The sequence below is a fragment of the Meles meles genome, chromosome 2 (genome assembly GCF_922984935.1).
Source record: "Meles meles chromosome 2, mMelMel3.1 paternal haplotype, whole genome shotgun sequence".
In the NCBI taxonomy this organism is placed as follows: Eukaryota; Metazoa; Chordata; class Mammalia; order Carnivora; family Mustelidae; genus Meles; species Meles meles.
In genome coordinates, this window is record NC_060067.1 from 83,903,097 (window position 1) to 83,929,067 (window position 25,971).

Consider the following 25,971-nt stretch of genomic DNA (forward strand, 5'->3'; position numbering starts at 1 on the left):
GATCATGACCTGAGCTGAAGGCAGAGGCTTAACCTACTGAACCACCCAGGTGCCCCACTGTAAGAGACTCTTAATCTCACAAAACAAACGGAGGGTTGCTGGGGGTTGAGGGGGTAGGGATAGGGTGGCTGGGTTATGAACATTGGGGAGGGTATGTGCTATGATGAGTGCTATGAAATGTGTAAGCCTAATGACTCACAGACCTATACCCCTGAATCAAATACATATGTTCATAAAATAAATAACAAATAAATAAATAAAATAAAACCCTGTCTTCCAATTTCTATTACCTGTGAAAGCAAGGTACAAAGTTTTCACCCACCTTCATTTCTGAAGTCAGAATGTGTCACACAATAGATACATGCATTGGAAGTATCCATTTTTTTCCTCAAAAATTATTACTACAGTGACGTATCAACATTTACAAACTGCTTAGAATTCAGTAAAAGCTAAATAAAGACAATACCTTCCTCTGAGTTCCCTTGGTATTTTGTATGTTCCTCTATTATTTTTTAAACCATTTATTTTCATATCTGTCTCCCCTACTAGTTTAGAAATGCCTTAAAATCATTTGTTTTCATATCTGTCTCCCCCACCAGTCTGTAAATACCATAAGAGATGGAAATTTGTTTTGTTTGTCTTTGTAGCCTTAGCAAAATGCTGTTTCTGAAATCTAGTAGGTAATCAACAAATGTTTGGAGGGACAGAAGGATGGATGGATGGATGGACAGATGGACAGACAGATGGAATCCTCACAGACTTTGTGAAGAATCAGGTGTTTAAGCTAATCTAACGTGAACTTCTCTCTTTTATGGTGTCATCTTTTCACTGGTCTGTAAGTTTAGAGATTATAGAGATGACAATACCATCAACCCACATCTCTTATTTCTTTTTCCTTTGTCGTTCTCCTAGCAATTCAAAAGGGCATGAAAAGAGTTCCAGCCTCCTCCATCCAGCCATTTTCTTCATAGACAAGCAAGTTTCTTTACAATAATAGATTTAGTTAGTTTCAAGTTCAGTGGCTTTTTATTTTTTATAAAAATATTTTATTTATTTGACAGAGAAAAATCACAACTAGGCAGAGAGGCAGGCAGAGAGAGAGGAGGAAGCAGGCTCCCCGAGGAGCAGAGAGCCCAATGTGGGGCTCGATCCCAGGACCCTGGGATCATGACCTGAGCCGAAGGCAGAGGCTTTAGCCCACTGAGCCACCCAGGCGCCCCTTCAGTGGCTTTTTTTTTTTTAAGATTTTATTTATTTATTTGACAGAGAAAGAGAAAGATCACAGGTAGGCAGGGAGGCAGACAGAGAGAGGAGGAAGCAGGCTCTCCGAGGAGCAGAGAGCCAAATGTGGGGCTTGATCCCCAGGACCCGAGCTGAAGGCAGAGGCTTTAACCCACTGAGCCACCCAGGCGCCCCCCTTCAGTGGCTTTTTAAATGCCACCTCACTTCCCTCTTGAAGAGTCCAGCTTTGCAGACCACTCTAATACTGATATGTACAAAAATTTTTTAAAGCTGACATTTATTGAGAGGTCTCCATTCCAGGCACTGTTATGGCTTTACATATATTGCATTATTTAATCTTCATGAACACCCTATGAGTTTCAGACAGGTAAAGTAGCCTACCCAAGATTACACAACTAATAAGTAAAAAAGCCAGAAGTTGAACTCAGTCTAAGTTCAGAGTTTTACATTTTTATCTCTCTGATAAAATCACCCATATGTCTCTTATGTAGCTGTTTTGAGGGTTTATTCTTTTTTATTTTAAAGAGAGAGCAAAGCAAGGGGAGAGGCAAGGGGAGAGGCAAAGAGAGAATCTTAAGCAGACTCCCCACAGAGCATGGAGCCCACCAGGCGCTTGATCTCACAACCCTGAGATTGTGACCTGAGCCAAAACAAAAAGTTAGATAACCAACTGAGCCACCCAGGCAACCCTTGAGGCTTTTACTCTTAATGATCAACTGCTTTCATTCTATCACAGATGTGCAATATTTCAAATATTTTAATGTTAATTATTAAGCAGGACATATTTAGGAAATAATTTTATAAATCCATGAGGGCACCCGGCTGGCTCTATTGGTTAAGCATCTGACTCTTGATTTCCCCTCAGGTCATGATCTCAGGGTTGTGAGATTGAGCCCTACTGGGTGTGGAGTCTGTTTAAGAATTTTTCTCTCCCTCTTCCTCTGCTCCTCTCACTCCCACCCTCTCTCTTAAAAAAAAAAATTAATCCTATAAAATGGGATAGAATTCTATTATGAAGAATCTTTGAAAAGAAAGCTCAGATGGGAAACAGAACAGGAAGGCATATGGAAACCCAGGGTGCTGATTGTCTTTGCTGGCTGCAGCAGTTGTCCCTCAGAGGGAGCAGTGAAATCACAAGGGATCATCCACTCTGTGTAATATAACACATCTTGATTAAATTTTAAAAGGAAGAAAAGGAAAGTGTAGCCTCTGTACTGCCTACTTGAAGTTTAGGGCATGTACAAGAGGCTGATGTTTTCTCTTACTAGCTGTTGGAATGTATCATATGACTTGTGCCTACTTAGGAATTAAGTTTGGGAAGGGAATTCCTATCTATGAATTCCCGGTAGCAGTTTTTATTAATATCTAGGGACATTAATGTTGCCTCTAACTTAATTATTCATGCTATTTTCAACCACATATTATATCACCATCAACTCAGTCCAAAGACTAAAATAAAACAATCCCTGGAAAATTCCAGTGGCATACTCATCCAGAGAGATATGACCTTCAAAAGGCTCACTCAAATGCCTGCTCAAGGTCCCAGCATTCTCTGTTCCTCACATGCACAACCAAGCAGTCCCAACTCAGACTATATTTGCAATCTCAAATTCTTTACTCACCCCCACCTGCCTGGCAAAAGATTTTTCTCCTGGGACATGCCCCAACTTGTACGAAGAATTATATCAATTAGAACACTGCATTCACAGTGGTCAAGAATAAGCTGTGCCAGGAGTTCACATGTCATGAATACCAGCCATGTTTGGTTATTTATAACACAAAGTCAAGGCAATGGAATACCGTCTTATAGGCTGCTTCTCTGGTCACTTTGTTACATTTTAATTCCTGTCACAGACTAATTAAATACACTAAAAACTACAACCTTGAGCTCAAATTTTCAAAAGGGAAAGAAAGAAGGAACCTAAAATGTATTGAATACATACAAAAGGCCAGGTCTTATGCTGGGACTCTACTTACGTTACCTCTTTAATTCCCATCACAATCATATGAAAGAGGTATTGTTGTCTCCATCTCACAGATAAGGAAGGAAACATAACCTCTGAAGGATTAAATATCCTACCCAGGTAAGTGGTAAAGTCAGGATGAGGACCAAGACCATGTGATACAAATTCCACGTTTGTTTCCACTACCAGATCAAATTTCTCCCATACTGCCTAGTCCAGGCCAGAAGCAGAAGAATAATAGTTTAAGGAGGTCCAGATTTTGCAGTTGGGCATCCTGGGCATTTAATCTGTTCTGTCAATTCTTAGGTGTGTGACCTCATCAGCTCTCCAAACCCCAGGTTCCTCTCTGTTGTTGTTTTTTTTTTTTCTTTTTAAGATTTTATTTATCTATTGTCAGAGAGAGAGAGAGAGAGAACGAGCGCACAAGCAGAGGGAGCAGCAGGCAGAGGGAGAAGTAGGTTCTCTGCTGACCAGGGAACCCAATGTAGGGCTCGATCCCAGAACCCTGGGATCGTGACTTGAGCTGAAGGCAGACTTTTTACCAACTGAGCTACCCAGACATCCCTGTTTCCTCATCTTTAAAAAATAGAGATTGTTATAATGCTACCTCATAAATTTTAAATATTTGACAATCAGTATGACGATGGTCATTTTCCCCCACAAAACCTCCTCACCTGTTAAATAAAATAGTAATAACAAGGGCTAATATTGGCACACCTGGGTGGCTCAGTCAGTTAGGCATCTGCCTTTGGCTCAGGTCATGATTGCAGGGTGCTGGGATCGAACCCCACATCAGGCTCCCTGCTCAGCAGAGAGCCTGCTTCTCCCTCTGCCTGCTGCTCCCTCTGCCTGTGCTCTCTCTCCCTCTCAAATAATAAAATCTTTTTTAAAAAAGGGGGGGCTAATATTTACTGAATATTTACTACAGACCAGGCACTACGGTGAGGGTTTTACATGAATTATCTCATTTAATTCTAATAATAATCTAATGAAATAATATTAGCTAACACTTCTTGAGCACTCACTATGTACCAAGATCTGTTCTAGACCCTTACTCATTATAACTAGTGAGTAACTGAGGCAGGTAATATATAATACTGTTGTTCCAAGTTTGCAAATAAGAAAGCAAAAGCTCAGAGAAGATAAGTAAATCACCTGTGTTCACATAGCTAGGAAAAGACAAAGCCATGTTTAGAACTTAGGCAGGTAGATCTAGGAGTTTACAATCTTAAACTTGACTTTCATGTTCCTGGACTTGGGCTGGGCCATAAAGGAAATGTCTGACACAGTACCCATACTTTTTATAAATTTTTAAAAGATTTTATTTATTTATTTGACAGAGCACATGCAGGAGGAGCTTCAGGCAAAGCAACAGGGAGAAGCAGGCTCCCTGCTGAGCAAGGAGCCCAATGCAGGACTTGATTCCAGGACTCCAAGATCATGACCTGAGCTGAAGGCCGATGCTTAACCAACTGAGCCACCCAGGCACCCCAATAGTACCTATACTCAAAGGGCTCTCAGATGTATCAAAGCTAAATGACCTACACATTTAACAAATGAGGATGCTATAATATTCTATAGCCAAAAGTCCAAAATATGTAAAATACGCACCAGGGGCCTTGGAAGATAAATGAGGGAGTAGAGATGGTGGCTTGTGTGTTCTGGGGAAGTCTTCCTGGAAAATATGTGGCTCTCACTAAGCCTTGCAGGATCAAGTTAATCAGGAGGTGAGGTGGGGGGAAATATGTCAGGAAGGAGACTCACCATGCATGGAGATGGAAATGTGAGCCATTCTTCTCTAGGGAAGAATGGCCCGACAAACGATGGGTTGGACATCAAAAAGGAGAATTACAGACCAATATCCTTGATGAACACAGACGCAAAAATTCTCACCAAAATACTAGCCAATAGGACTCAACAGTACATTAAAAGGATTATTCACCATGACCAAGTGGGATTTATTCCAGGGCTGCAAGTTTGGTTCAACATCCGCAAATCAATCAATGTGATACAACACATTAATAAAAGAAAGAACAAGAACCATATGATCCTCTCAATAGATACTGAAAAAGCATTTGACAAAGTACAGCATCCTTTCGTGATCAAAACTCTTCACAGTGAAGGGATAGAGGGTACATACCTCAATATAATCAAAGTCATCTATGAAAAACCCATAGAGAATATCATTCTCAATGGGGAAAACCTCAGAGCTTTTCCGCTAAGGTCAGGAACACAGCAGGGATATCCACTATTACCACTGCTCTTTAACATAGTACTAGAAGTCCTAGCCTCAGTAATCACACAATGAAAAGAAATAAAATGCATCTGAATTGGCAAAGAAGAAGTCGAACTCTCACTCTTTGCAGATGGTATGATACTTTATGTGGAAAACGCCAAAGACTCCACTCCAAAACTGCTAGAACTCATATAGGAAATCAGTAAAGTGTCAGGATATAAAATCAATGCACAGAAATCAGCTGCATTTCTATACACCAACAGCAAGACAGAAGAAAGAGAAATTAAGGAGTCAATCCCATTTACAATTGCACCCAAAACCATAAGATACCGAGGAATAAACCTAACCAAAGAGGCAAAGAATCTGTACTCAGAAAACTATAAAGTACTCATGAAAGAAATTGAGGAAAACACAAAGAAATGGAAAAATGTTCCATGCTCATGGATTGGAAGAACAAATATTGTGAAAATGTCTATGCTACCTAAAGCAATCTACAGTTTTAATGCAATCCCTATCAAAATCCCATCCATTTTTTTCAAAGAAATGGAACAAATAATCCTAAAATTTATATGGAACTTGAAAAGACCCAAATAGCCAGAGGAATGTTGAAAAGAAAACCAAAGTTGGTGGCATCACAATTCCAGACTGCAAGCTCTATTACAAAGCTGTCATCATCAAGGCAGTATGGTACTGGCACAAAACAGACACAGAGATCAATGGAACAGAATAGAGAGGCCAGAAATCGACCCTCAACTCTATGGTCAACTAAAAAAGAATGTCCCATGGAAAACAGACAGTCTCTTCCGCAAATGGTGTTGGGAAAATTGGACAGCCACATGCAGAAGAAGGAAACTGGTCAATTTCCTTACACCACACACAAAAATAGACTCAAATGGATGAAAGACCTCAATGTGAGACAGGAATCCATCAAAATCCTTGAGGAGAACACAGGCAGCAACCTCTTCAAACTCGGCTGCTGCAAATTCTTCCTAGAATCATTGTCAAAGGCAAGGAAAGCAAGGGCAAAAATGAACTACTGGGACTTCATCAAGATCAAAAGCTTTTGCACAGCAAAGGAAACAGTCAACAAAACCAAAGGACAACCGATAGAATGGGAGAAGATATTAGCCAATGACATATCAGATAAAGGGCTAGTATCCAAAATCTATGAAGAACTTATCAAACTCAACACCCAAAGAACAAATAATCCAATCAAGAAATGGGCAGAAGACATGAACAGACATTCTGCAAAGAAGACATCCAAATGGCCAACAGACACATGAAAAAGTGCTCCACATCACTCAGCATCAGGGAAATACAAATCAAAACCACAGTGAGATACCACCTTACAGCTGTCAGAATGGCTAAAATTAACACGTCAGGAAATGACAGGTGTTGGCGAGGATGCAGAGAAAGGGGAACCCTCCTACACTGTTGGTGGGAATGCAAGCTAGTGCAGCCACTCTGGAAAATAGTATGGAGGTTCCTCAAAGAGTTGAAAATAGAGCTACCTTATGACCCAGCAATAGCACTATTGGGTATTTACCCTAAAGATACAAATGTAGTGATCTGAAGGGGTACTTGCACCTGAATGTTTATAGCTGCAATGTCCACAATACCCAAATGTTGGAAAGAGCTTAGATGTCCATCAACAGATGAATGGATAAAGAAGATGTGGTATATATATATACAGTGGAATACTATGCAGCCTTCAAAAGAAGCAAAATCTTGCCATTTGCAATGATGTGGATGGAACTAGAGGGTATCATGCTAAATGAAATAAGTCAATCAGAGAAAGACAATTATTATATGATCTCTCTGATATGAGGAATTTTGAGAGGGCGAGGGATCGTGGTGGGTAGAGAGGGAAAAAAATGAAACAAGGTGGGATGGGGGGGAGACAAACCATAAGAGACTCTTAATCTCATGAAACTGAGAGTTGCTGGAGGGTGAGGGAGTAGGGATAGGGTGGCTGGGTTATGGGCATTGGGGAGGGTATGTGCTGTGGTGAGTGCTATGAAATGTGTAAGCCTGATAATTCACAGACCTGTACCCCTGGGGTAAATAATACATTATATGTTAATTTAAAAAATAAATTAAAATTTTTTTAAAAAGATGAGTTGGAAAGAGCGATAAAATTAGATATGAAGTGAGGACTGATTACAGAAGATCTTTCATGACAGTCTAAAAAAACTGGACATCATTTATAAGAGGCATTAAGAAGCATGAGATTCTTCAGGAGGAGAGTTACCTGAGAAGAACACCATGTAGCATGGCTTAGAATGGAGAGACTGGAGAAAGGCAGGGAGGGGGCTCCAGCAGGCACCTCAGCATGAGGCAGTGAGCACTCTCTCCGACTAAAGAGATAACAGTAGGAGACAAAAAGAAAGAAGGGATACTGTGAGAACAAAATCAATAGGGTTTAGTGAAAGCCTGATAGAGGAGACATTTAGAGAATAGGTCTGTGATGTAAGAATTTGTGCCTAACTCATTAACATATCCCCACATTAGGCTCTATTAATGACTGACTGACACATCATACATGCTGTAAACATGTTTGTCAAATAAATGAATGAGTCATCTAGCAACCAGCCCAAACCCTTCATTTCGCCCATGAGAAAACAGGTCCTTAAGGTTATGTGAATTAACCAAAATGATTTAATTGTGAGCAAGAGAATCTAAACTAACCCCCCAAATCCTGACAACTATTCCAGAATTTTTTTCTGCTATAACTTGTTCTCAATTCAGAAAATGTTGGGGGACTATAACATTGGTAATATCGATAACAGAAATTGAGATTTGGAGAGAGATTACTGGGCTTCTTGGATAATATCAACTTGGTTTTAGACATGTAAACACTGATGCGATGACAGAATTCTAACTAGAAATGGTCTGTAGGAGGTTTTCAATCCAGGATTAGAGTAAAAGTGAAAATTAACAACTAGAGACAGATATATTTGAGAATCATAAAATAGAACTATAAGTTGAAGGCAAGAGAAATATATTTTTATAATATCATGAATAAGAAATGTTTTTGGTTTCCCATTACTTTAAATATTTTTTAGTGTACTGAAGAATTGTTGAACAAGCAAGGCACTTAACGGCAATCAGTATGTTAATGGTATTGGAATCACTTCATTTGCTCATGTTAATCTTGATCTGCCTGCATACACAGTGATTCAAAGACTGCCGCATTGGCTAGGCTATATTGGTGCCCTCTGAAAACATTGCCAGGGTTCCAGATCTGTCTCTGTGGGTCCTATTACCATCTTTATTCTGTACTTTAGTTAGATCTTGTCAACTATTATTTTCAAAGGCAAAGCAAAAAATCTTAAAACTTTTCTGAGATTTATAGAACATGCCTATGCTATAAATGAAGCAGAGGCCGTGGAATTTTTGGTGCTTCATGAATCAGCCCACATATCCCCTTATCTGAGAAGTCTTGCCTAAACCCTATCCATGATCCTTATGCCTGTCCCATTTAAGCAATTAGTCATTCTGTTCCCTCCATTCTTTCAGTACTCTAAACATATTTCAGTTATAGTATATGGCGTGTTGCTTTTTAACTGCTTCTGCGTATATGTCTTCAACTAGTGACTGTGTGTGTCTGCAAAAGTGGGATTTTTTTATTTCAAGTTTTTATTTAAATTCTAGTTAGTTAACATATATGATAAAACTGGCTTCGCATATAGAATTTAGTGATTCCTCACTTACAGATAACACCCTATGCTCATCACAATAAGTGCCTTCCTTAATCCCCATCACCCATTTAGCCCTTTTGCTGCCCACCTCCATCAACCCTCAGTTTGTTCTCTATAGTTAAGAGTTTTTTATGGTTTGCTACCTTCCCTCTCTTTTCTTTTCTTTTCCCTTCCCCTATGTTCCTATGTTTTGTTTCTTAAATTTCACATATGAGTGAAATCATTTGAGAGAGAGAGAAGGCACACAAGCATGTGAGCTGTGGGGGGAGGGGCACAGGGATAGAGAGAGAGGGAGAGAATCTTAAGCAGGCTCCACACCCAGCACAGAGTCCCACACAGGGCTCCATCCCAAGTCCCTGAGATCATGACCTGAGCTGAAACCAGAGTCAGATCCTTAAATAACTGAGTCACCCAGGTGCCCCAAGATTTCATTCTTTCATGATGGCTGAGTAATACTCTATTGTGTGTGTGTGTGTGTGTGTGTGTGTGTGTATGCTGCAACTTCTTTATTTATTAATCAATGATAAATAATCTTTAATCTTTCTCATTTTCATGACATCAGTGCTGGCACATGGCAAAAATTCAGTTCACTCTGGTAAAATCTTTTAATATCTGGGCATCAGAAGAATCAGATAATCAAGGTTCATCTAGCAATTTATGGGAAGAAGAAACCATGTCCACACAGATTCATTTAGCAAGATGAAGAAATTATTTACCTATTATAGAAACCTCCATAAGGGCAAATAGCTAGGGAGTGATAATGAGCATGGTGTATGTGGAGAGAGGAAGTTGATCTCTTTGGAGCAGAAAAACAGAAGTTGGATGGGAAAGGGAGATAAAGTTGGGTAGAATGGGTGGGATCAGATTGTGGAGGGGTATAAATGAAAGTTGGTATATTAGTTTCCTATCACTACTGTAACAAACTGTAACAGACTTGATGGCTTAAATAATATAAATCTATTTATCTTACAGATTTAAAGGCCAAATGTCAAAAGATGGGTCTCAGTAGGCTAAAACCTGCATTCCTTCTGGATGATCCAGGGGAGAATCCATTTTCTTGCCTTCTAGAGGATGCCCACATTCCTGACTCTACTCTTTTCCAACATCAAAGCCAGCAATGGTCAGTCTTTCTCACATCATTATCCTTCACTATCCTGTGACATTTTCTTCTGCTTTCCTTTTTCACTTTTAAGGACCGTGTAATTACTCTGGATCCATTCACACAGTTCAGGATAATCTCCCTATTTTAAGGTCAGCCCATTAGCAATATTAATTCACATGAACCTTAATTCCCCTTTCCCATATAAACTTAAATATTCACAGGTTCCAAGAATTAGGACATGACAACTCTGGGGGCCATTATTCTACCTACTATACTCAGTATGGAATGAGAAGCCTCTACCTAGATCTTAAACCAAAAATGCCAAGATAAAACATAGAGGTCCAGACTGAGCTGCCCTAAACTGCCCTCTCTAAAACCTTGCACAATTGAGTCATGATGAGGATTTTTTTTTTTTGCCTTTGTATGAAAAAAAAAATTCAAAAAAATAGCAGATATATCTTGGGTACCTTCCTCACATCCATGTAGACAGGTAACAGAAACATTTTAACCCTTCTCTGTGTATAAATGATGCTGTTTCTAAGAAATGGTTCAGCTGTCTTACTGTGGGATGTTCACAGGCATAATATTTTGAATGATTTTAATTCATTTACTGGGATCTGAATTCCTATTAAACTAGTGAGTGGCGTGATTCCCATGACACTGATAGAGCTGTGTGATTCTTTTGCTTTTGCCTAACACTAATTAATAATGACAATACAACGATCTTGAATGTAGTTATTATTTTTCTTAGAGCTCAAGGAATTTCATATAACTTATCCTTTTTCTTTCAAAGATATGCCTACAACATTACCAGCTGCAGTATCACTATTTGAGATTAAAATGAGAAATAATTTTCCAACATCAGTGAAAGGCATAAGGAAGTTTATAAATACAATGATCTGACTGAAAAAATAGCCAAACCAGAGGCGCCTGGCTCATGCAGTCCATTAGGCATCCAACTCTTGGTTTCTACTCAGGTTGTGATCACAGGGTCATGGTCATGAGGTTGAGCCCCACATTAGGCTTTGTGCTCAGCTCAGAATCTGCTTAAGACTCTTTCTCCCTCTCCCAATGCCCCTTTCTTTTCTTTCTTTCTCTCTCTCTAATAAATAAAAATTAAATTAAATTAAAATAAAATAAATAGACTATCTTTATATGTACAAATTTTATTTTCAAATTTTAAATCTTTAAATTCAAAATTTTTTTTAAATTTAAAATTTATCCATTTAACTTCAGAAATGAACCTTTCTGAAATTGATTGTTTATTTGTATCTGTAAATTACAGGTGATAACATCTATGTTCATTCATTCACTATGTTAGTAAGTGTTCTTGTAAACTCCCAGGTACCAGATATCATTCTAGGCATAAGAATGGCATAGGATCCAAAACAAGACAAAGTCATTGTCAAAGAACTTAGTGTTAGTAAGACAAAGACCATACACTTCGAACAAACATATTAACAAACAATCTTTTTGGTAGTGAAAAGCACTCTGAATGAAAAGAAAAAAACAGCTCAGGGTAGAAGGAGAGAGGAAGGGAATGTTATTTTAGTTAGGGTGGTCAGGAAAGGCCTGAGCAGATATTTGAATAAAGAGCAAGCCATGTGAAGATATGAAAAAAGGGTAAACATACCAATTTGATTAAATGAACAAATATTGATTAAGCATAGACTACGGGCCAGGAATCATTTTTGGTGCTGGTGAGAAAGCAAGTATAAAGACCCTGTATGATCAGGACAAACCAAAAGAGATAAAGAAACAACAAAATATATATGCACCATTAAGCTATATCAACAAATGTCTACCAAACACAATACCCTCTAAGAACCTATTTCTAGATTATGGTTTTAAAAGTTTTTGCAATAAAACCATTTATTTAAAGTCTCAGGTGGAATTCCAATATATCAAACAAATAAAAATTATTTGTTCTGTTGAAGGATTTGGGGATATCCATAGGCCCATCCACCTCCTCTTCAAAAGTTCTCATCCCACTTTTTAGTGATGTTAATTTCTCAGTTTTGATAATTGTACCATGGTTGTGTAAAATGTTAACATTAGGAGAAGCTGGGTATAGGATATATAGGAACTCTATGTACTAGTTTTACAACTCTTCTGTAAGTACAAACTTATTTCCAAGTAAAAAGTTGAAAGAAAAAAAAACTCCTTTCACTACCAAGAGGACCATTTATAGGGTACTGGAAATACTACCATGCCTTGTTGATTTTTTTTTAATTTCTCTTTTTAAGAATATTTTATTTATTGGGGCACCTGGGTGGCTCAGTGGGTTAGGCCACTGCCTTCGGCTCAGGTCATGATCTCAGGGTCCTGGGATCGAGTCCCGCATCAGGCTCTCTGCTCAGCAGCGAGCCTGCTTCCCTCTCTCTCTCTGCCTGCCTCTCTGCCTACTTGTGATCTCCGTCTGTCAAATAAATAAATAAAATCTTTAAAAAAAAAACTATTAAAAAAAAGAATATTTTATTTATTTATTTGACAGAGAGAGAGTTAACAAGTAGGCAGAGAAGCAGGCAGAGAGAGGGGGAAGCAGGCTCCCTGCTAAGCAGAGAGCCCGATGTGGGGCTCGATCCCAGGATCCTGAGATATTGATCTGAGCTGAAGGCAGAGGCTTAACCCACTGAGCCACTCAGGTGCCCCCATGCCTTGTTGATTTAACCTGTTTATAAGAGACCTTCAGAAGGGGCGCCTGGGTGGCTCAGTGGGTTAAACCTCTGCCTTCAGCTCGGGTCATTATCTCAGGGTCCTGGGATCGAGCCCCGCATCGAGCTCTCTGCTCAGCGGGGAGCCTGCTTCCCCCTCTCTCTCTGCTTGCCTCTCTATCTACTTGTGATCTCTCTCTATATATCAAATAAATAAAATCTTAAAAAAAAAAAAAAAGAGACCTTCAGAAAAGGGAAGCTCCTTTCTGGGTAGTTTATTTTGGTTTTTACTCATTCTCAACACCAGAAAATTATTTCTTATGACTCCTCAGGCACTTCAAGCTCTGGTCTAAACGCACTTTTTCAAGTTTTGTTATCAAATTAAGAGAATTAAGTTGCCTTCTACAAAATACTACTTCATGATATGTTTAGGGACCACACAATTCTCCATCAACCTTCTTTCTACAAGTTAATAGCAATACCTTTATCTTTTATCACACGTTTTCTTCTTCCACATTTGAATCATTTTAAGCTCTTCTTAACATTCTTAAACTCTGGTGTCCACAGCTTACCAATGGACCTCCAAAAAATAAATAAATAGAAATAAAATTAAAAGAGGATCCAGTCAGTGTCTGCATCTAGTGTGATAAGGGAGTAATATTCAGACTTTATATACAATATTCCTATTTGGATATTATTGCCATAACAACCTCACTACATTACCATATTTTGTTTTTTCTTACACATTTTTTCTCACCATTTATGACAGTTGTTAAGCCAAGTGCCCCAGGCATTTGCTCCTAACCAATGAACAGCCAGACTGGGAACTTCAAGTCTTTCAGCAAGTCACAACTGCCAAAAATGCTCTCTCGCCAGGAGACGTATTCCCTAAATTATATAAAGTGGAAATTCATTCTGAAATCATTCACCTGATATCATTAAGCAATAAGAAAAGTAAATCAGCTAAGTCTGTGACCCTGTCTGTTGGACCTCTCCGTGCTTTAGTTCCCTGTATGAAAAATAAGGATAAGAGTGTTTACCAACTTCACATGAGTGTTGCAAGAGTTGATTAATGCTTGTACAGCACCATCTGATGAGAGGTTCTGCAGCTGTTAACAGTTATCATAGGTTATGGAATGCCTGGGTCCCTCAAGAGCATTCCCTCGAATCTTGGTACTATGATTATAGGTGACTTGCTGAGATCTATCACTAGTTTGTGACCCAACTGTACTTTCAGACATGCACACTGAGCGCCAGTAAGGCTATCACCCAAAGCTGAAAAGCAGTTTTTCTAATGCTGCAGGCTCATGCACAAGGCACCAAAATAGCACTAGAAATACTATACCCATATTGCTTTATCCTAGACATCTGACACTTGTAAAGCTCATGCCAAATTTCTTGTCACATATGTGTCTGGAAGGCTTCGTGCTGAGAGGCATTTCTTATCTTCTGACATTTTAGAGAACTGCACAGAGCTAGACAAGCATAGACCCTCCTTCAAACAGGCATGAGGCAAATGTAAGCATTCTTTTCTGGTGACCTCCAACAGCCCTCATTGGACAAGATCCAAGACACTCCTTCAGCACATCTGCAATCCTTAGCAAGTCCCAAATGTTTGAGTGTGCTTCTTCCAGTAAGAGCCGATGTGCCATGGCTCTCCAAGGTCATCTGGAAATGATATGCCCATTAGCTAAATGAGGAAATGTTACGGCCACCATAACAACAAAGGATCCTCAGGAATCCAGGGGTCCAGATACTATGTCTCTAGTGACATAGTTCACCTCTATCTATTAAAATCAGGCTTCAGATCACTCTAATTACTGTTGTGATTGATTCCCTAAAACAGAAACTAAAATAGGATTTTTGCATACGATACAATAGTAGATAATTTCTAGTGATTTCCTTCTTTTCTTATCTCATCTATACAACCTGCTTGACAAGGTTAGTGCCATGGCAACCCCATCCCTAGCCACTAAGGAGCAGGGTGTTTTAGTAAGAGAGTCCCTAAAGCAACATGTGTCAGAATAATCTCGTTTTTGTTGTTTTGTTTGTTTGTTTGTTGTTGTAAATATTTATTTATTTTAGAGAGAGATAAAGAGTGTGAGTTTGGGGGGGGGGGGGCAGAGGAATGATGAGAATCTCAAACAGATCCCATACTGAGCACAGAGCCCAATGCTGGGCTTGATCTCATGATCCGGAGATCATTTGACCTGAGCCAAAACCAAGAGTTAGATGTTTACCTGCTTAACAAACTGAGCCACCCAGGTGTCTCAGAATAACCTAGTTTTAAATGCAAATTCCTGGGCCTTATTCCAGACCTTTGACTCAAAACCTCTGGTCCAAACCAAGAAGCTGCATTTTTAACCAATTCCCCAGATGATTTTTTTTTGACATTTTATTTTCCCAGGTAATTTTTATACACACTAAATTGTTTTAAAGCCTGACATAATTTTCAAGTAAATTAAGACTCACACAAATGCCCAGCTTGTTGGGAGAGTTCTGGTCATAAGTATATATTTAGCGGTCATTGAGTCATCTCCTCTCAACTCACCCACAAGCAACAATGATAGCACTCAAGAGGAAGGAACACATTTCATGATTCCTTCCTTCTTGAGCTTCATTGTTCCTTCCCCTCTTTTGGAATAATAAGCACCATATGATGCTTCTGGCATAAGTTGCCTTGTATTGTTTAATTTCTTGTATTAGCTTTTTGTTGCTACTATATCAGATTATTGCAAACTTTGCACAAATTTATTATCTTACAGTTCTATAGGTTAGAAGTCCAACATAAGTTTTACTGGGCTAAAATCAAGGTGACAGCAGGGCAGGTTCCTTTCTGGAGGCTATAAGGGAGAATCCATTTCCTTACCTTTTCCAGCTTCTAGAAGCTTCCCATAATTCTTGGCTCATGGCCCTCTTTCTCCATCTTCAAAGCAAATACCACTGCATCCTACTATTCCTCACATTTCTTTCTGATTCTATTCTTCTCCCTCCCTCCTTCACTTGTGATGACCCTTGTGATGACACTGGGGCCATTCAGATAATCCAGGATAATTTCCTATCTCAAGGTTCTTAATATGTGATTAAATCTACAAAGTTCCTTTCGCCATGTAAGATAACATTTTCACAACTCCCAGAGATTAAGACATGGACATTTTTGGTGAGGACATATTCTGCATACCACACTTTTCATCTGTAATAAGAAGAATATCTTCCTTTGGGTTCCTGCCAAAGCAGACTCTGAGACTAAGATTTAAGTACAAGTCCCAGGAAGCCAAGCAAGGAGTGGAGAAGTGAGGCAGTAAGGGAGGAAAGCAAATAAGTGAGTTAATGAGCAGGGTACCACTACAGACAGTGGACTGAATTCCTCTGAACACCTTTAGAATAGTTCCACCAACAGGGAAAAAACCTGGGGTATTATTTACCAATTCATGTCATTTATAAGTTAGGGGTCACAATAACTCCCAACACTTTAGGCACTTCCTGCTCCACAGTTGTGGAAGGATTCCATAGCTAGAAAATGTCCTTAACAAAGACACGCCTGAGGCCATAAGTCTGTTCCATCGGAGGGCCCTCCAGAGTGGACCAAGGGGATGACAGCCTCTGAAACAAGGGGCTTTGTTTTTCAGGGAAATGTAGTATTATGTATCAAAAGTTTAAATGCTCATATTCTTTGACCAAGCAATTCCACCTCCAGAGAATTTATGCTAAGGGCATAATTGGACACATATGTAATGACAGTCTGTAATATTTTAAAAATTGGAAATAATTTAAATTTCCATTAATAGGGGATTAGTTGAATTATGGTGATATAATTGAACACTCTGCTATAATTAAATATAATGATGTTCATCTACATTTACTGAGTAAGAAAACAGTTCCTGACATACTTCTGAGAAAAAAAGCAGGTTACAAATAGTAAGTATATTATAAATCCATTTATGTAAAATTATGTATGTATAATATATGTGTGTGTGTATGCATAGCAAGATGGCTGGAAGAATGTTCATCAAAAGTCTAACAGTAGTTATTTCTAGGAAGCAGAATTTTTCATCCTTTATATTTTCTCCTTCATACTTCTGTGTGCTACAAAAAATTTTACAATAAACAATGCATTATTGGGGCACCTGAGGGGCTCAGTTTGTTAAGCAACTGTCTTTGGCTCAAGTCATGATCTTATGGTCCCTGCTTGGCAGGGAGTCTGCTTCTCCCTCTCCCTCTGCCAGTCCCCTCATCCTACCCCCAAGCCCTACTCCCCTACCCTGCTCATACACATGCATGCACGCTCTGTGTATGTGTGTGTGCGTGTGTGTGTGTGTGTGTGTGTGTCCCCCTCTGAAATAAAGTCTTTTTTTTAAAAGATTTTATTTATTTATTTGACAGACAGAGATCACAAGCAGGCAGAGAGGCAGGCAGAGAGAGAGGAGGAAGCCGACTCCCCGCAGAGCAGAGAGCCCGACGCGGGGCTCGATCCCAAGCCCTGGGATCATGACCTGAGCAGAAGGCAGAGGCTTTAGTCCACTGAGCCACCCAGGCTCCCCTGAAATAAAGTCTTTAAACAAATAAATGACTTGTTTCTAAAAAAAAATGCATTATTAACCAATCACAAAAATATATTTTCCATTAAAAAAATTCAAGTTTGTCCTAAAAGATAAGCTTCTTTTCAAGTCTAATATCATAATGTTCTATGTGCTTATATGTACTTCTCCATTTTAAAACTGCATGAGTCTCAGGACCGTGCATTACACAGAATACTTAGGGCATATTTTGAACACAGCAGGTGCTTAATAAATATTTATTATTTAATTGATTTTCATTAGTATGAAATGCAGTAAAACAACGCACTGAATAACTGGGTCACACTGAAATTTTCACACTGCATGGAGATGACTTCCCAAAATGCTGAGAGGCCTGATGTGGCCTTAACAGGCAGAGACCTGCCACAGCAGGCAAGGGCAGGCCAGCACTGCATAGACACACTCACATCATACTAGAGATACTATCAAGAGCCTCGCTTCATTCAGGTAGAGGTGAAAAGCAACGCAAGTACAGCCTTATAATTTTACAGCACAAACGAGACAAATGGAATCTGTGTCAATCTATGAGAAATTAATTCAACAGTTTAACCCCTGAAACTCTAGGCCTTCCAGAAGAACATTGTACTTCCATTTCTGCATGATGGCTGAGCTAACTGGAGGCACAGAGATGAAAAACAATGGGAAAGAATAAACCATGCTGTGCCCATAGCAAGATAAGAAGAGGAATATTTAAGTAGAAACCCTCATAGTCTTCTCTCCAGATCCCATGTCTCCCTCTTAAGTCTGAAGGGAAAAATTTTTCACCGTCCGGGTTGTTCTTGGACTCTCCTTTGTGGCTCAGAATCTGAATAATGTGTGGATAGAAGTAAAAACAGAAAACAAACAAGTCCCAGTAGATCTCTATATTAAAGAGCTAAGAGAGGTGGTTAGCAGAGAAAAGAGGGAGGGAGACCAAAGAATCAAGTGGAATAGATGGAGGGGAGAATTTGTGAGATTGAGAGGTGTCAGTGAGAGATTCAAAGTTTTGGGGAGGTCCAAATGTACATGTGGAAGGGAATGAGGATGACAGTGAAGCAGACAGATTTTTTATATTAAGAATACCTACAACATAAAAAAAAAAAGAATATCTACTGCATACTACAATTGAATCTAAATGGTATGCATTAGATGGGTGAATGCATACGGTATGTGAATTGTATGTGCATGGTATGTGAATTGTATCTCAAAAGTTTTTTAAAAAATATTCTCCCAGAAGAATGCACACCCCACTTTAGCAGTTTATTGAGACAGTAAAAAATATTTTAAGGGGGGCGCCTGGGTGGCTCAGTGGGTTAAGCTTCTGCCTTCAGCTCAGGTCATGATCTCAGGGTCCTGGGATTGAGCCCCACATCGGGATCTCTGCTCAGCGGGAAGCCTGCTTCCTCCCTCTCTTTCTCTGCCTGCCTCTCTGCCTGCTTGTGATCTCTGCCTGTCAAATGAATAAATAAAATCTTAAAAAAATATATTTTAAGAACTCTAGGTACTATACTACTTCTTCGAATTCATTCTTGCACAGAGACTGAGCCATGTGGAACTTCAATTATGTTTGGGTTATGATAGATTAGAGAAAGGATCCTTAAAGATCCTCTGGTGCAACCTCTCATTTCAAAGGTGAGGAAATGAAGCTGGGAAGGCTAAGTCAGTTTACATGATTACCCAGTAGCAAAGTTGGGAACTATGGAGGTCTGATCTCAGGTCTTTTGAAATCCATCACACCACCCCCACCAACACTCTTCCTGCTATTGTTAACAGAAAGAAACAAGTTGAGGATAAACATGATTAGAACACGTGGTTATTATGCCCATGGCTCAGTCCAGTTTTTCTGGCCTTTGGAACAAATCAGTCAGATTGGCATCAGTCCAAACAGTTGCACACCATAGCCCAGCTAATAGCCAAAGCCATAGAGATTCAGCCTTTCTGGTCCAAGCCTGGAGAATAATCATACTCACAATGGCAGTGTTGCCCTTGCGTCCCTTTGAAGAACAACAGGAAATAACAGTAGTTACCATTTACATGGGCACTCATCCATGCATCAACTTGGGCAAGACTGTCAGACCCCCCTTGACACTGGAATTTGGAGATTGCAATTTTTAAATAAGAATTCAAAAACTACTAAATGTCACTAATGTAAATAACACCCATCTGTGAATCACATCAGAAATTTACAAAGTTAATTATGGGGATTGCATCTCTGATGCTCTCCCAGGATGGCTCTGGCACCTGCTATGTGCTAGGCGCTGGTCTAGACATTTTACATATGGCATCTCTTTTAATCCCCATAATAATTCTATTACATGGTTATTAATCACTCCATTTTAATTAAAAAAAAACCTGACATATGATGTGAGCAGGACCAGAGAAGTAAGAGACAATTTCTAATGTCAGTATAATATTCTTGGGGCTCAAGGAGAGCAGTTTTCATGATGTGATCTAAGGCTATATCAGAAGAATCCCCTTTTATCACAAGAAAGTAACCCTGGTGCCTGTCATCTCATCATTAGTTTCATCCATCTGCAACTGAAATTCCCTTAGTCAACTATGAAATTAAAAATAATCTATGCATTAATTGGAAAAGACAATGTTGTGCTACAGAATAAACTAGATTCTCAGTGACCTTACATAATAAAAGTATTTCTTGCTCATGGAAAGTCTAATGCAGATATTTGAAGTCCTTTAAAGGAATCAAAGATGAGATAAAGAGAAGACAGGAGATAAATGGTAAATGATGTTTTAGATCCACAGCATGGAAATCATGGAGGCCTACAAGTGGAGAACATCATTTCCACTTATATTCTGTGGGCCAGGACTCAGTCACATGGCCAACCTAACTGCACAGGCAGCTGGGAAATGTAAGGATGCAGAGAGATGGGTGAGCACTATAATCCCTGCCAACCTCCTTAAAAGAATTATTGCTTTGGTTCTTATCTGTCAGCACATTAGTTAATTAGAGTGACAGCACTAGGCCCAAGTAAAATGTAAGCAATTTCTTCTTTAGGATAGGACTAGAAAGGAAGAGATTTTAAAAAAGGACAGTAACAGAGACAAATGTACATACTTGAAATTTTGTTGATTTTTGTCTTACTTGAAAGATCAATCTACTAAACTCACCGTGTCTCCAGCTCATTGCTCATGCTTCCAATGGCTTTGGTTGTGAGGTGAATTAGACTTTATATTTTCTAAGTATAAATTGTCTCAGAAATATCAGAAATAAAGTCATTTTGTTCATTTTATTAAGAGAAGCAACTAGGGGGGTACCTGGGTGGCTCAGTGGGTTAAAGCCTCTGCCTTTGGCTCAGGTCATGATCCCAGGGTCCTGGGATCGAGCCCCGCATCGGGCTCTCTGCTCCTCAGGGAGCCTGCTTCCTCCCCTCTCTCTGTCTGCCTCTCTGCTTAGTTGTGATTTCTCTCTGTCAAGTAAATAAAATATTTAAAAAAAAAAGAGAGAAGCAACTAGGTACTTTGGGAGATATGACTAAACGAATAATAACATTTTCCTGATAAGCTGACTGTAATGGTTATTAACAAATTCACCATTTTCCCACTTATTTCTACTGTACACAACAATAAAACAACAAACTGGCCTGAAAAGTAAACAATAAATCAAAGTTAGAGATGCATAAAAATTTTAAATCATATAGTTCAAGGAAAAATTATAATTTATAATTTATTAAAACATTAATAATAACTGTTGGTACATGACCCAATTAAGACAGAAACCTGGCTTGAATCCTCCTCTTCATTGAGTTTAATCACCAAGTGGATTTAATTTTATCTCTAAAATATCTTTCAAGTTCATCATCTTCTCTTCATTTTTCTATCCCCACTCTTCCCACCTCAACTTTCTCACCTGGAGTATCATATCACCTCTTAGAGGATCTCCCTGCATTCAGTGTTGCCCACCACTTCAATCCTACCCTAGAGGGGACTGAGCTTGAAACTGTAGGGTACAAGGGAATCTTTCTAGAAGCTAGTTGAGCATACTGATTCCCATCCCCACCCTCACACAGAAAATCTGATTCAATGGATCTGGAGTGTAGTTCAGAGTTCTGAATTTTTAACAAGCACTGCAAAAGATTTTTTTTAAATTTTTTACTTAAATTCAATTTAGTTAACATATAGTGTCTTAATAATTTGGGGGGTAGAATTTAGTGATTCATCAGTTGCATATAACATCTAGTGTCCATTACCATAAGAGACTCTAGTTAAGAGTCTCTTATGGTTTGCCTCCCTCTCTGTTTTTATCTCATTTTATTTTTCCTTCCCTTCCTGTATGTTCTTCTGTTTTGTTTCCTAAATTCCACATATGAGTGAAGACAATTTTAATGTGTGTGGTCCTTGGAGAAACACTGCTCCACACAATATCTGGCAAAAAATCCCAAGTTTCAATTGCCAATCCTCTGTTTAAATCAGTTGAATGGCTGGTCATTGCCTGCTGAATAAATTCTAAGCCCCTTATCATGGAATATAAAGACTCTATGACTCAGGCCTTGAGTATCTTTACAGACTCATGTTTCACTATTCTTCCTCAAACTTTACACTTTCAAACCACCAATGCCAAACTATTTGTCTTTCCTGAGCACACTATCTTGATTTTTACTCTACATTAGCCCATGCTGTTCTAGCTACTCAAAATTTCCTTGCACATCGTCTTCCTGATAAACCAGTATATTTACCTTCAAAATTGAGTTCAAGTCACTTTCTTTGTTAATTTCCTCAAATATGCCACCATTGACAGATAATGTTTTCCTCCTCTTTTTTCCTCCTGAATGATCCTGACCTTTGTACATACTTCTATGATTGCACATCTTTGTTTACATTCCTCTCGTTCCCTATCTGTTCATCATTTTACCTCCTTGCTTCAGTTCTATGCCTAGCATGTAGAAGGCACTAGATAGACGTTACTGAATGACAGATAAATAGAAAAACCGAACTCCGTTGAGGATAGCAACAAATACAGATTTCTCTTTGGACTGTTTCTTTAAGTTAAATATTATAGTTCAGTTCAATTTACAGCATTTTTCTCTTTCCTACATTATTCAAATTATTTCTACAAACTTTTTGAAAGCCTACTATGCAGGTCATTGTACAATAGTGTTTCTTTTCTTTTCTCTTCTTTTTCAACAGTAGTGTTTCTTAAAATCCACTGTTTATGTGCTAAAAACAATAAGAGATGTTTTCTTTGCCTTTTGTTCTCTATCACCCTTTCATTAATTTTCTTATTTAACTAATTGTTTCTGTCCCAGATAAACAGACTATTAGCAATTTAAGGATTATCTGTTATCTTTTGAGATGCTTTATACTAATAATAAGTGTTTTTCTCCAAAAAAGCTAGAATTTCTTTCCCAATAGGAGAGTATCAGGTAATGTTAAAGTGATTTCCATACATTTGTGTTTCTACTTAATGGGCTTCCTTGGGGGAAGTGCAAGATAAAGTAAATAGCAGCCTAATACCTAACCCACATCCCTAACCAATCAATAAGTTGTATTTGATTTTTCCTCCCCCCCCCCCCCCAAATGAATGACCTAAGCATCTAACTCACATCCTGAGGGAGACTGTTAAGTAATAGAAGGGACCTCTGTCTTTCTATACTTATCTCTGGATCTTTGTACTTAATTCAAAGACCTCCTCTGGATTCTGAAAGCAGACTGTGACATTGAAAATGTGTCATAAATATTGTAGCCTTGATCATCCCTAGGTAAACTAAAACACCTCTTTTGTATATCTATTCAAAAGTTCAGGTTAGGATCTTAAGCCTGTACATAATAATGTACTTAAACATCACTGTGTAATACAATTCCTTACATATCTTATTACATAAATTTGTCTCTCAGAGAAGAAAATGTTACCATAAAATAGACAGTAAAAGTCTGAAACTTGCCAAAATACTGCAATCTAAAACTACTTTCTAACAGAAGACACTGCTTCTTTTTAGCAGAAGAGTTATTACAAATAACTCTAATCACAGAAGAGTTATTACAAATGTACCCTCTGACATCAAAACAGTATGAAAAATTATTTATCCTATATTTGTTGGCTTGGAGTTACTTGGATGTGGTAAAAATATGTCCAGGAACAGTCTTCACTCTAGTGATAAACCTGTAAATTTTCCCTGCAAAGATGAAAACTGTCCACAGCAATCAATAGGAACACTCCAAGTCTAACATACCCAAATAACACAGTACGGGTGGTCAGAGAGCACTATAATCATTAACTGGAAATCACAAATCAATCCTGCCCAGAGAACAAGTGCCCTCAATGCAGCAATGGATCAAACTCAAAATTGTCCCAGAAAATACACAATGTAGAGTCACAAATATGCCCCAAGGAGGGCTAAGATTTATAATAAGGTTTAAAATCATTAGTAGAGGGGCTATACTTATTTTTAAAAAACAAAAATAACAAATGTTGATAAGGATATGGAAAAATTGGAACCCTCATACCATTACTGGTAGGAATGTGAAATGGTGACACTTTTTAGCAGTTCCTCAATAAGTCAGACATAGAATTAATGTATGTCTATAATTTTAGTCCTACGTACATACCCAAAGGAATAAAAAACAAGGACTCAAACAGATACATGAATGTTTGTAGCAGCTCTATTCACATCAAAAAGTCAGAAAAATGTTAATGTTAACCAACAGATAAATGGATAAACAAAATGTAGTGCATATATATATATATATATATATATGGAATACTATTTAGTTTTATAACTGGAATGAAGTACTGATACATGCTAAAACATTGATAAACCTAGAAAACATGTTAAGTAAAAGATGCCAGTCACAGAAGGCCACATGGTGTATGAATCCATTTATATGAAATATCCACAATAGGCAAATTTACAGAAACAGAAAACAGATAGTGGTATCTAAGGGCTGTGAGGAGGGGAGAATGGGAGTGACTGATTAGTTCTCCTGCTGCTTTTTGGGGTGATGCAAATGTCTGGATAGCAAGATAATAATGATAGTTGCATGACATTGTGAATATCCTAAGTGCCACTGAATTCCACGTTTAAAAATGGTTAAATGGTGACTTTCATAGAATGTGATTTCAACCACAATAAAAAAAATCATTCAGCAACCAAATAATTCTTAAAGATGTAATGCAATTCTGAGATATTTCACAATAAAAATACTTTAGATTAAAGTATGCTTATCAATACAAGCATTTACAAATTGCTTAAATTATCAAATATTAGCTTTTTGGTTTTTGTTTTTTGGGGTTTTTTTTGTTGTTTTTTTAAAGATTTTATTTATTTATTTGACAGACATAGATCACAAGTAGTCAGAAAGGCAGGCAGAGAGAGAGGAAAAAGCAGGCTCCCTGGTGAGCAGAGAGCCAGACGCGGGGCTCGATCCCAGGACCCTGAGATCATGACCTGAGCGGAAGGCAGAGGCTTTAACCCACTGAGCCACCTGGGCACCCCTCAAATGTTAGTTTTAATGTAATTGTTCCATTTCTAAATAAACTTACCATTACAGTAGAATTTCAAAGAATCTTGAAAACAGATGATGTTCGGTAAGTATTTGTTGTAATACATTAGAAACTAGCAATGCTATAAGAGCCATAAAGGAAAAACCCCACAGCTAATATCATACTCAATGGTGAAAAACTGAAAGCTTTTCCTCTAAGATGAGGAACAAGACAAGGATATCCATTCTTGACACTTTTATTCAACACAGTACTAGAAATCTCAGTTGCAGCAATTAGACAAGAAAAGAGATAAAAGGCAAATCTGGAAGCATCACAATTCTAAACTTCAAGTTATATTACAAAGCTGTAGTGATCAAAACAGTATGGTAATGGAACAAAAACAGACACACAGATCAATAGAACAGAGTAGAAAACCCAGAAAAGAACCCATACCTATATGGTCAATAATCCTCCACAAAGCAGGAAAGAATACCCAATGGGAAAAGACTGTCTCTTCAACAAATGGTATGGGGAAAACTGGACAGCAACAAGCAAAAGAATAAAACTAGACCACTTTCTTACACCATACACCAAAACAAATTCAAAACAGATGAAAGACCTAAATGTGCTACTTGAAACCATAAAAAAATCCTAGAAGAGAGTATAGGCAATAATGTCCCTGATATCAGCTGTAGCAATATTTTTCTAGATATGTCTCCTGAGGCAAGAGAAACAAAAGCAAAAATAAACTATTGGGATTTCATCAAAATAACAAGTTCTTGCAAAGTAAAAGAAATAATAAAACTAAAAGGCAATCTACTGAATGGGAGAAAATATTTGCAAGTGACATATCTAATAAAAGGTTAGTATCCAAAATATATAAAGAACTTATACAACTGAACACCCCAAAAATAAATAATCCAACTTAAAATGGGCAGAAGACATGAATAGACATTTTTTCCAAAGAAGACATATAGCTGGCCAACAGAAATATGAAAAGATATTCAACATCACTTATCATCAGGAAAATGCAAATGAAAATTATACTGAGATTATCATCTCATACCCATAAGAATGG